At 46.9% G+C, this 13,401-nt stretch overlaps 1 protein-coding gene across 1 annotated transcript in view; it reads right to left on the reverse strand.

Annotated features, from left to right (window-relative positions):
* The window catches only part of SLC2A9 (solute carrier family 2 member 9), a 187,766-nt gene that overhangs the window by 12,633 nt on the left and 161,732 nt on the right, over positions 1–13,401 (reverse strand).

Consider the following 13,401-nt stretch of genomic DNA (forward strand, 5'->3'; position numbering starts at 1 on the left):
AGAATGTTTCTCACCCCTTGCCTCCAGAAGCCGGGAGTGCCCCTCGTCACCATGGCAACCCAAACTACTTGGTCACATTTCCCAGTGCCCTCTGGACACCACACCTGGCTGAGATTCTCTGAGTCTGTACCCTCAGACTGTGACCCTGAGTGGGCCCTGTGACCCCGTGCAAGACCTGGGGTTCAGGATGACACCCCCATTCCCCGCCATCCTAAACAGGAGTCTCCGCTCGAATCAGACCTACACCTTGGAGGTCCACAGAAAAGACAATAGAAGGGGAAACCCTGAGGGCCTTTGCCCATCTCAGTTTGGGAACCACCAGGCTCATTCCAATCATTCCATCAAGATTCGGTGATTATCGGCTATGCTGGGGCTGGTCCCACAGTCTTAGAGGACAGTGGCAATGCCCCTGCCCTCCTGACACTCCCTCATCTGGTGAGAGAGACAAGATGACTTGTTTCTTACAAGGGAAGTGAAGGAACAATAGATAATCGCAGCATGTGGTAAGCACTGGAGGAAGTGCTCAGGGCAGTGGAGTGGTTGGGGATCTAGGATAATAGTTGTGGGGAGGGCAGGTGACAGTGGAGATGTGGCTTGAAGGAAGAGATGCAGCTTGTGAAGATTTGGGGAAGATCATGCCCGTGGAGGGATGGGAGGGCTGAGACCCTTAGGGGTGAAAAGGACTGGGTCAAGGTCCAGAACAGAGGCTAGTCTGTCTGGACACCTGAGGGAGGGTAGAGAGGCATGGAATGAGGTGGCAAATGTGAGCAGGGCCAAATAAGCAGCCTCTGGAGATCAAGGAGAGGGGTTGCCATTGAAGAAAACCAATGAGGCGGTTGAAGCAGGGGTTGGTGTGATCAGTTTGCATTTTGTAGAGATCACTGCTGCTTGACTGGAGGATGCAGGGGTGGATGCAGGAGGAGGTGATGGCTGCCTAGAGGGTTCAGATGGTGGCGGTGGGGATGGAAGGAAGGGACCGAATTTGGGAATTCTCCATCCCATGGATGCAAAGCTTTTAGAGAGAGCGCTGCATACAATTGCAACACTCATCATCAAGTTCAACCAAGCAACCCAAGGTCACAGAGAGGACCACCTCAAGTCTGTGTCTCTCCAGAGTTTTCACAACAATCACCCCAGCATGCTGCCAGCAAGCCTTGGACTCCACACCTCAAAAATGACTCAGAATGGACCACTCCCGACCCCTCGCTAGACTGTGAGGCCTCCAGGGCAGGCAGCATCTCCATTTGCCTGACAGCGAGTGGACAGGCGATTGATATTTACTAACTTGAATTAAATGCTCAACATTTAATTTTGAAAAGCTTTGATATGCAGTTTATTACAAAAGGGGGAGTCTCTTTATCTTAAAGGTATCTATCAAAACGTGCAAGAACAATGATTGCACGTTGAAATGTGCTAAAACCAACCTTAGGTCTGTAGAGCATGTGATATTGCGTTGTTGGAAAGCTTATGTGTCACACACCCAGTTGGTCCTGCAGATAACACTGCCGTGAGCCTTGCTGCATATCCCAGGGGGCAGTTCACAGCTATTCTGAAGCTTGAAGAGGGTTGAGGGCTGGTGCTTCACCTTCCCTGACTTTCCTAGGTGTGTTTTGGAAGCATCTGTGGATAACTCAGTTAACATTGGTGCACCAGGTTCCAGTGGAGCAGAACATTGCCAAACCTGCCTCCCTGTACTTTCTTTGTGGCTTCAGGGTTGAGGCCATGACCTGTTTATTGGTTATGGCCCTCCTCCCAGCACAGCACCTAGGACACACGTACCAGGTGCTCTGTAAAGGTTTTCAGGATCTGTGGAGGAATGATTAAGATACCCTGGGGTTCACAGGACATCTACATCAGGTCTCTTCTCTGTTTCCTTCATCAGACCTTCAGGCCACCCCCAGAGAACAATCATAAGCAACCATGAGGATCCTACACAGCTCACTGTGCCGATGGGTTTTCATTTCCATTATTTCCTTTGAACCTCAAAACCAAAGAAGGTGGTGAGGCATAGTGGGCTTGGGCTCTGTTGTCAGTAAGAACAGGTTGAAGTCCTGGCTCCACCAGATCCCTCTAGAATTCAGATCTCTCACATGTGAAATATGATAGCAGGGACTTACTGCTGAGGGTATTTGTGAGGATTAAATGAACAATTGTGTGCAAGTACTTAGTATAAGTCTGCCCCATGAGAGGTACTCAATAAGTGTTACCTACTTAATAATTGTTAGCTACTATGATAATAGTTTAAAACTCCTCTGAATTATTTCCCCCCTTTTTATGAGTTAGCTGAAGCTCAGAGACTTGTTAAGTCTCTTAACAAGGAGTGATGGTGATAATGATGATGATTATGATGATGATGGTGATGGTCTTGATGATGATGCTAGTGAGGATGGTGTTAATGATAATGATGCTGATAGAAATGAAGATGATGGTGGTAATGATGATAATAGAGATAATGGTGCAGCTGCAGTTGCTGAATGATGGTGGTGGTAACTATGTGACAGGCACTGGGAAAAGCATTTGACATACATTATTTCATTTAATTATCACTGCTATGTGGCAGTTACTACTATCATTTTTTTTCCCATTTAACATAAAGTAACCTAGGCCTAAGAAAGTTAAGTAATTTCCTCAAATCACATCACTAGTGGGACTCAAACTCAAGGCTGGGTGACTTCCAAGTTTGAGTCTTAATTACTCCATTGTGAAAGAAGCAAGTGTAAGACACTAACAATCTTTAAAATATGTGAAAGGAACTTAGCAGTCTTCATGGTTTTATCTGAATGCTCTCCCAAGTCCTGGAATTCACTTGTTTCTCTTTTGCCTAAAGGCATGGATGGTCTGATTTCCTGAGTCTCTCATGGTCTGTTTCTTTGAATCCAAGGTAAAATGAGAAGGAATGGGGTTTGATATGGAAACAGAACAGGTTTCTTGCAGGTCCTCTATCTTTGTTTTGCTTTTCAAAATGAAAATAGTTTTATCATTTTTTTCTGATTATCATGAGTAATATTTGCTCCTTTCAAACAATTAAGGAAAGCATGCAATATAGAAAGGCATAAAAAGAAAACAAATGTCATCCCTAAACCTTCCACCCAGGATTGATCCCCATTTGTATTTTGGTACTTGGCAAATTGAATGTTGCTATAAAAAAGCCTAGAGCGAGTCTGATATTTCTGCTTCAGTGATTGGCTTTTTCTGCTTGAAGCCCCGAAGACATCTTTCCTTATCCTTAAAGTTTATTAACTTAATTATGGTGGGTCTTGTGTTTATCTTCCCATAACCATCTTTCTTAGAACATGGGTGTCCCTTTGACTACAGATTCACTCTTTATTCATTTCTTAGGTTATACTTTTGAAAACTTCTGTTCTACATGTTGGATTCTTTATCCTGAGACAACTGTTATCCTTATGTTGGATCAACTTTGTCTCTCTTCTGCACCTACAGTCTCTCAAATGACTTTATTCTCTTGTTTTCTGCATAGATTCCTCACGCCCTGGGCAATCTCTTCCCTCTTTCTCTTCTCCCTTCCTTTCCTTTCTGCCTTCTTCCATGTGCCATGTTGGTGCTTGCCCTGTGCTCCTGTTCTCCTTTCCTATATGTAGAGTGAGGTGCTCTGTCCAGATTTCCATCTGCTCTGATATGGCGAGTGATTCATCTTTGGCACTTTTTCTTTTTGTCTTTTGGGTTGTCTTGTCTTTCAAGTCACAGTTTGAGGTGTGAGTACTATCTTCCACTAACTTCTATAAAAGGTGGGAATGGGGTTGTAGGGGGAATGTGGTGAGGGCTGCCGGAAGTCCCTTTCTGGGAGGTCTGGGCTCTGCTTTTTCTTTCCTCTGAGATTTTATGACGTGACCTGCAGAACCCATTCCACAGGGTCAGGGGGATTTTCTACTTCTGTGGGCTTCGACTGGTCTTCTCAAATTAGGGCAAAGCCTTGGAAATTGAGAAGCCCCAGGGCCTTTGAGGTTTGCTGTGGGGGAAGGCATCTTTCTACCTTTCCCCAGGATTGCTGACTCACTTCCTTACTCTATTTCCCTCACAGATTAGGGTGTTAGTGTAAGAGTTCTTAACCGTTTTTGAATCCCCTTCTCTGGGTAGTGATGTTTCTGAGGAGTGGAGACCAAATTCTAGCCCCACACTAGAATTATCCTTAATTGGTGCAAATTTTCAAAGTCTGTGGTATAATTTTATTGTTTGGTTGTTATTACGGTTTTTTTTCAAAACAATTTTTTTTTTCTGCTCATTTCGTTAGATATTTGGGGGAGGGAGATCCTATAACCAGATCCTATAATGACCGTATTTACCTGAAATCTCTTTATGATTAGGTTTTTAAAACCAAGGTATTGGTGTTCCTTTTGGTAGGTGTGTAGATGCTGCTTATCTTAAAATTATATGCTTCAAAATTAAAGGGCAGTTGAAGGCAATACTTTTGTGTAAAGGATTGTGACAAGGGAACGCCTTGTTTAAAATGATTTGTTTGGGGGCCTTTTATTTTGTGGACATTATTATTTGAGAAAAGATTTTACATGCTGATCTCATTGACTCTTTCTTCACGACCAAACTATGAGTTATGAATTATTATTACAGATTAGGAAACTAAGACTCTAGAAGATGAAGGGCCTTACCTAAGTTACTAGCCCCACTTGTAAGTGTTAGAGTTGGATCTTTTGACTGCAAACCCTGCTTTCTTTTGACTGCAACTTTCAGCTAAAAAGGATAGAAAGGTGACAATGAATTTGTACTGTTGTTTCCCCGTATGCCTGGATACAGGATGGAAACAAGACATATTACAGCACTCAATACCTATTGCCTAATCATACAATACAACTTAAACACTGAAAATAAGCCCCAATGATGACATCTCTTGGTCAACGTATCTTATCTTATTTGGCAATTATTTGTTATTTTATTTGGCTATCTTATTCTGGATTCCCCCAGAAGCAAACCCTGACAGTAGTTTATGTGTGAGTTGATCCTAGGAAATCCTAGTAAAAGTGTGGGTAACTGAAGGAAGTGAATAAAAGATATGTCATCAACAAGTTACCACTGTGGGCAACCAGAGCTTACTCCAATTGGAGACCCTTAGGAAACTGTGGAAAACACATCTCAGAGCCGTCCCATCTGAGAGGCAAGGGAGCTGGGTATGGATCCACCAAACCTGTCAGTCATCGACTGAGGGCTGCTCCTTGGGCAGCGCTTTTGGCGGCCATAAGATTGGGCTAAGTGACGTCTGTAGGCCCTCAGGGTAAAGGTGCATGTGGTGGCAGCTGCACGTCCTACTGGGATGCCCTAAAAGGGTTCGCGTTAGGGTTAGAGGGGATTTGAGGAGGGACACCAATCATCTTTGCAACTGACATCTATTCTCCAGGCGACTGCAATACGTATGTCTGAGTAGTTAAGTGTTTATATCTTAGACATCTTAGTATTTGCTTCAGGAATGGGAGTAGAACACCATGATTAAGAGCATGGGTGGGATGTAACACTATGGTTAAGAGCATGGAGTAGGGTATCACACTGTGGTTAGAGCATGGGTGGGGGGGTCACACTATGGTTAAGCTCATGGATGGTGGTACCACACTATGGTTAAGAGCATGGGGTAGGGTATCACACTGTGGTTACAGCATGGGGTGGGGTATCACACTAAGGTTAAGAGCATGGGGTGGGGTATCACACTATGGTTAGAGCATGGTTGGGGATATCACAATAAGGTTAAGAGCATGGGATGGGGTATCACACTATGGTTAAGAGCATGGGGTAGGGTATCACACTATGGTTAGAGCATGGAGCAGGGTGTGGCACAAAGCTCCTGTCTCTGGCTCACTGTTGTAACAACCAAGCTGTACTGGATAACCGCGCCCCCTTGTGTCCACAATGAGCAGCCATCTGACACCAGGTCTATTCTCTCACAACCGTTCTTTCTCCTCTGGAGACAAACCTGATTGAAATTCCCACACTTCTACCTACTGGCTATGTAACCATGGGAAAGGACATCTATGGCTCTCAGTTTTTGCATCTATGAAATGAAGATAACGTTGCTTCCTATCTCTTAGCATTGTTTTGAGGATCAAATGCAGCCTGCTTAGCAATGCGTGTATGTCGCGTTCCAGCAAACACAGCCCTTGTTATTTATGCCCCGGCAAGCTTCCCTGCACATTTTCTTTAGCTCCCTTCCTCTTCCTCTGCTGTTTTCTAGCTCTTGCCATGTACCTGAGAAAAATCTCGATTTGTATAGAAAAGAAATAAAGGGCAACTGTCCAAACTTTCCTATAATTCATATTTATTAAAATTCTTCAATGGAACCACTATCATCAATTTCAAAAGCCCTTTAAAATGCCTAGAAATCCCTTTAAAAATCTCCATATGTGTGTCCGTAAGTCACATAAGCCTTTGCATACATTTTCCCCTTAAGTACCAGCTTTGAAAAAGTGGCTTACTAAATTTTTTAAAATCAAACATAATCAGTTTGAAAATTCTTTATGGTTAGTTTGCTGTGTTTTTTTCCCTAGACTTAATCTTGTTTGTCCCTTCACTCACCTATTTTCACCCAACATTCATGTGCCAAGTCCTGTGCTGAGCAATTTCAGAATCTACTAGCCCACATTCTAATCCTCACTGGACAGGTGAGGAAATCAAGGCACCGAGTAACAGAGTGGCTTGCCCAAGGTGGAGCAAGCTATAAATGATAGGCCTTGTCCCCAGACTAAGAGCTTCTGGTTGGGGGAAAAGACTCTCTCCCCTGCCCTTTCCCCAGGAGACTCTCTCCCCTGCCCTTTCCCCAGGAGACATAAAGGCAGGATTTCCAAACAGGTTTGTTTTACGATGGCAGGCGGGAGCTTCTCAGCAATCAGTGAGCACAGCCTGCAGCCTTGCGGGGAGCTGGCACCAGAACCCAGCCGGTGCAGGAAGCTGAGCAGTGCCCGAAGGGGCTACCCGCTCTGGAAGCTCCTTACCTCGGAGGATGTCTGTTTAGCCCAACAGGAGAGGCAAGGCTGTCCCCTTGTCTCTGGGGAGCTCGGATGCCCACCTCCTTGGAGCCCTTCCAGAGGTTCGTCCCATCCTGACTCTCAGTGGGCACCTCTGGCTCCACAGACCACACGTGGGAGGCTGTGGTCCTTCTCTAAGCCTCAGTTTCCCCACCTATAACCTGAGCACTGGATGAGCTATTTGAAAACTTAGTAAAGCCTGTCTACTCAGCACATGTAAATTATGACCATGCTGAGGCGCCCAGGCTAGTGGCTGAGAGCGCTGGCTTTGGAGTCAGATAAACTCTCCACTTACAGTCTGTGTGACCACAGCACGTCATATGGCTCTCAATTTTCTCGTCTATAGAATGATGATAGAGCTGCAGTTCCTACCTCTTAGCATGGTTTGGGGATTAAATGAGACAGTGCTTAGCAATGTGTCCAACAGGTAGCAAAGGTTCAATCATAACAACTGCTACCATCTTCTCATCATTCATTCACTTAATACATGTTCTTTGTGTATCGACTATGAGCCAGATGCTGGGACATCCATGGTGGGCAAGAAGTAGACTCAACTTACGCTTTCAAGGAGCCTCCAGCATCTGGGGATCCACTAAGTCAAGAAGGCCATGGGCTTCCCTGGTGGCGCGGTGGTTGAGAGTCCGCCTGCCGATGCAGGGGACATGGGTTCGTGCCCAGGTCTGGGAAGATCCCACATGCCGCGGAGCGGCTGGGCCCGTGAGCCATGGCCGCTGAGCCTGTGTGTCCGGAGCCTGTGCTCCGCAGTGGGAGAGGCCACAACAGTGAGAGGCTTTGGGACTGCAAAAAAAAAAAAAAAAAAAAAAGCCAAACCCATCACAAGATTAACGTTCTCCTGGACCACACCTCTTCAGAGCAATTTTAACAATAAAAATAGTTCATGCGTTGAGTATTTACTATGTGTCAGACTCTGGAAAAGCTTCCCCTTTGTGGAGTTTTAAATTATTTCAGAAAGGGAGTGATAAACTCCATAGGGATACAGCATCCGACATTGCCAGTCATAGATAAGGAGGAATTACAAGTCAGCAGGAGTCCTTGGCCTGAACTGAAAGAGCAAAGGCAGTTTGCTCCTTTTGTATCCAGAGATGCTGCAAAATCAGACACCACCTGTCCAGCCCCATCCCCATCTTCCAGGTGTGGAGACTGAGGCCAGGTAGATGAAGTGAGATTCTCCATGTCTCAGGGTTTCCAAACTAGCCTGTCTGCTCTAGTCACTGTCCTTGGGAATTCGTAGCTCCTGCCTATGCTGACTATTCCCACTGCTGGGAATGTCCCCAGCTTTGGACATACTTCAGGGCACAAGGGATGTGGGCAATTTACTAATCATGGGCTTGGGCTCCCAGTAGGTGATAATATATTTGTGATGGCATCTTTCTCCCCTTCCTCCCAGCCTAATCACAGCCCAAGCAGCTAAGCAGCAGAGGTCCTGACCCCAGCCAGTGGTCTCACCCACATGGAGCATGTCTCCTAGGGAAAGGAAAGGAGGTTTCTCCAGGAGGGGAAATGAGACTTGGCGTGAATTTAATTAGACAGAAGGAGGAGGTGCCATCACCACTACCTATTCCTTCCATGGATGGTATCACTATCTTTTAATTTCTTTATTCTCTGCTTGTTTGTTGTGTTCTTTGAGGGCAGGTATCTTGTTTCTTTTGCTCACTGTCGCCTTCCCCATAGCACCTGTGTTCCTTAATAGACATTTACGCTCAATAGATGTTTGTGGAATGGGCAAATGAACAGGAAATGATGACAGACAGTTAAGTCTTTTAAGTGTGAGGTGGAAATTCACTCTGCGGCTGGTGGATGGAGGGCTAGCCGGGCCCGGGGGCCAGCATGGGGCAGAGCACGGGGGTGGGTCTAGAGGGTACTGTTTGGTGGGAACCCAGCTTGGATGGGGGAGATAGGACAGCAGAGGCATCGTCTGGAGGGTCCGCTGGGTGGATCCTGGAGTCTAGGTTGCTATGCTAGGGGGTTTGGAGTTTGCAGGTGGGAGATGCAGTGGCTAGCTGAAAGGCTTTAGCAGGAGAGAGCCATGATCAGATTTGTGATGGGAAAGCACTCCTGGATGCAGAGTGGAGCCTGTGTCTGTGGAAGCGGACAGGGATGCTGGTTAGGATACGATCATTGGGAACTTGAGAAAAAAATTGGAAAAATGTTTGCCTAAAAGTATTTTGTGCCCTTCAGCACCATTAACAACCATCTTCTGTGATTCTAACCTGAATTTGCATAAGATCCATCATGAGACTTAGACTCTTTTCTGAACTGCACTCCACTGAAACACAAAGTGAGTCCCCTCTTGACCACCAATTAGTATGTTTTGATGAAGACTTAGTCTACTGGTATTTCTTTAATCTGGACTTCTAGGTCAAATTCTTAGGTCTGAAGGTCTCTGTACTGGAGTTTCTGGGGGAAGGGATGTTTTCGAAGCAGCTCAGGAGCAAATGGGCCACATAAGGCCAAACGGACTCTGCTAATTCTAATTAAAAATGAGGAGCTGCCCCACTCTAATGAGTGCAGGTAGGAAAACACATTCAAAGCTATCAGGACGTGTTCTGTTTGGTAGGTTCAGCACACTCAGAGGATGTGACAAAGCTTGATCAGGAGTTTACATTTCAATAAAGCCAGAGGTCGGAGGTCTCAGGAGTCAGTTCTCATGGGCACAATTTAACATCCTTCCTTATTTGGATGAGCACTAGAGGGGCTGTCGAAACAGACAAGCGAGGGCGACTGGATAAGGAAGGGTCTTTAGTACGGATGCTGAGTTATAAGGCAGCCTGGAATAGAGTCAAGGACCCTGGGGACAGAGCCTGGCACCTGCAAGTCCAGGCAGTCACACCCTCCGCCTGGGTCTCAGCAGAGTGGATCTGTATATTCGTTCAGTGAACACAAATGACTGAGTTCTTGCTCTGAGCTGAGGCTGTGCCAGGCACTGGGGATACAGCTGTGATGGAGTCATGGTCCCTGGGCTAGATGGCATCTCAGATCCTGTGGGTTCATGGTGCTGTCTGGCTCAAGATCTCAGAATGCTGAAGCAGATGTGGTTGGTGACCCCACTTTGTTCCAGGTGCCCCCTCCCACCTCAGTGCAGCTGGCCCCTCACCCACCTCCCGGCCGCATCCCAGGCACGAGGCTTTGTCTGGCTTTCCATCCGCCAGAGGGCTGTGGAGCTGACACCAGTTTTTCCCCAGACTGCCTGCAGGGAGATGCTATAAATACTTCCCAGGGAATGACTCTGAGATGTGTATTTCCTACAGCTTTTCAGACTTTCTCAGCAGGATTCTGCTCTGGTTGCCCGAGGCAGTAATTTTACTGCACAATGCACCTCCCTTCTACTGCCTTCCTTTCCCCACCTCAGGTGTCCATTTTCAGGTGTTTCCTGGGATCATCTCCTAAATAAACGGGTTACTTGAGTCCTTGTCTTAGTCTCTTTCTGGGGAAACCCATCCTGGTTTTTCAAAGTCATGTGTTGTCCAAGACTGAAGCCGACACCAATTTTCCCTTTTCTGAACAAAAATTGATTTATAGTCTAGATTCCTGGGGCATCTGGGGTGACCAGCTTGTCCCAGCTTTACATACAGAACATCCTGTATCTCAGAAACCCCTGGAGTTGTTGGTCACCCCCGTGGTATCTCAACCTATTTCCTAATCGCTTAGCAGCGTTTATTGTGTTTATGAGATGCGGGGAAAGAGAAAATTCAAGTTGTAAATATTTTTGGACAGGCCGAATTGATCTACATAAGGAAGAACTGAGAAGAACGAAAAGAGACAATGGAAAGGGTTTCAAATGTGAGCCTAGAGGGGGCAGGAGCTGGATTTTGTGGCAACTCAATACATGAGCGATGCTGAGAGCAAGAAAGGTGGAGAATGAAGTTTTCAACAAATCCTGCCGCCTGCTGAGAATGGTGCCCTAGTGCCTGGCTGTGGTAGAATTTAAATTGTTGCTTGTTTTTGGCTCTCAGACTGATGTTTCTGTATATGTGACTCTGCTGAGTCTGGCATATGGCGGGTGGGCCTTTTTGGGTTCATCAGGAGTTTTCCTTTGTTTCTTCTTTGTTCATCCTCCCAGGAGTCCTTGAGGGTGGCCGTGTCATGCCCAACTGACTCATGGGTGAAGAAACTGTATGATGTGTTTTCAGAGACACAGGGGCTGCTCTTGATAATGACGTCAGGATATCCGGGGCAAGCTGAGACTGGCCCAGGCAAAATACTGATGAGGGAATCGGGCCCAAGGTAAAAATTCTCAGCTGAGGTCCCACAGCTGGTAAGGCAGTGGCAGAAGTGAGATTCTAACCCAGGTCTACTGGACCTTCCATGGAATCCTCTCAGTCAAGGTGAACAGCTTAAATAATAATACCCTGTGTTGCCCACCCACGGTGTGGCTGCCTGTGCAGAGTCATAGTAATTAATTCTAATTGCCTAAGACTCTTACTAGGTCAGCAGTATTATCCCCAACTTACAGATGAGGAAACTGAGGCACGAAAAGGGGAGGTGACTTGCCCAAGGTCATTTACCTAATACGTGGCCGAGGTAGGATTTGACACGTGGTCTTCCTGACACACCAGCTATGAGGCTGAGTCAGGGAGCACAGAGAAGGGAGCCCACGTTCAGATGATTAAAACATGGATGCCGAGGATGCTGCGATAGATCCTGTGAGGCCGAGTTGAAGTGCTCCGGGTGCGTGTGACCTAGGAAGGCCTTGGGGTCTTTCCTCATTTTCCTTGGGAGTTTCCCTCAGTGGAGAGGTGAGCTTACTCTTTTTTTCTAGGTGTCTTCCTCAAATCCTCGCAGCCCACAGCTCCTACGGCTGCAACAGATGTTAAGGCTGAGAAAAAAGCTACCCCTGGAAGTCGGGGAGGGCTGCCTTTGCAGGTAGCAGCCCCAGCTGCGTTTTCATCCTGGGTTGGCTGTGACATGCCAGCCTCGGCACAGCTGAACCATTTCCAGATCAAAAGCCTAAACCCAATGGCGGTCTGCTCAGCCCTGGCTCCTGGGGGAGCAGAAACCTTCCTGCTGGGCGGGACCACAGCTGATCGGTTGGCCTGAATCCACAGCCTGGGTTCTCCTGCCAGTGAAGCTGCTGCCTTGCTGGAAAGGGCAAAGCCAGTAAAGACAGCAGCCAAGGAGGACAACGTGCAGTGCCCGAATGCACCTGGCCTGCATCTGGTGGTTCCTTGTGGGGATCCCCTTCCCCTTCCTTTTCCCAACTGTCTGCCTGAAAACTCTTTCTCACCTTTTAAAATTCACCGCTGGCACCTTCCTCTGTGTGCCCAGAGACCCCTGAACACTGGGGGACACGACCTGTCGCCCCCATGGACCCATGAGGGATGAAGGGACAGGCCTGGCCTAGATGGGGGCGGGGAGGGGGTGTTGGGGGAAGGTGGGGACAATGGATGAATCAGTGCCCTTCTCAGCCAGGGCTGGACTCCAGGTCAGACTCCAGCTCCTTTCTATGGAGTCCCATCAATACTGTTCCTTGTATACCTCAAGTGATGGGGAGCTCACTCCTTGTGAAAGTAAGAGTCCAGCTGTTTGATAGAGCCCAGATCTGAGTCTTGATCACCTTTCAGGCCCCAGCTTTGGCATTGCATCTTCCTCAGGAGGTCCTCCCTGAGGCTGGCATGTGCAAAGACCATGTCTCTGTGTCACTCACTGGTGCATCTCGGTACCTGGATCAGCACCTTGGGAGCTTCCCTCTGGAGCACGGAATTACACGCAGGGCCTGTGCACCGGCTGTTCCCTCTACCTGGACTGCTTGTTTCCAGATACCCATACGGCAGCCTCCCTCCCGTCTCTCAGATCTTTGCTCTGTTATCACCTCCCCAGAGAGGACTTGTGTGCCCCGTCCCCATCTCAGCACCCCCTCCACCATTCTCCTTCCTCTCATCACTATCTTATATTTTTATATGATATTTATGTTTTTAAAATTTAATTTATTTATATCTTTATGTTTTCACTCTAACCCTCCTCCAACAGAATGTCAGCTCCTTGAGGGCAGATATATTGTCTGTTTTGCTCCATGCTCTGCCCTAATTTCTAGAACAGTGTTAGGTTCAGGGTATGAGAGCTCAGTAAACATCGGTAAATGGATGAATGAATGAATGAATGAATGAATGAAACTGGCTGTTTCTCTACTAGGTGAGTCTTACTCATCTTTGCATCCCCTGGGCCTAGGGTGGAGCCAGACACACAGTAGGTAATTAATAATGATTTGCTGAATGAAGGATTGAAATATAGCCACATCTCTTGCATTTGGAGGCTGGATCAAATTCCTCCTCTGCTTCCAACTTCCAATAGCTTCCCACTGCATTGAAAATAAAATCCTAACTCCTTACCAAAGAGCTATGAGCTGCTCCATCACCTGGTCCTTGCTATTCTTCCAACTTCACCTCTAACTTCACCTCTTTCC

The sequence above is a fragment of the Lipotes vexillifer genome, unplaced genomic scaffold (assembly GCF_000442215.2).
Source record: "Lipotes vexillifer unplaced genomic scaffold, Lipotes_vexillifer_v1.1 scaffold1417, whole genome shotgun sequence".
Classification (NCBI taxonomy): Eukaryota; Metazoa; Chordata; class Mammalia; order Artiodactyla; family Lipotidae; genus Lipotes; species Lipotes vexillifer.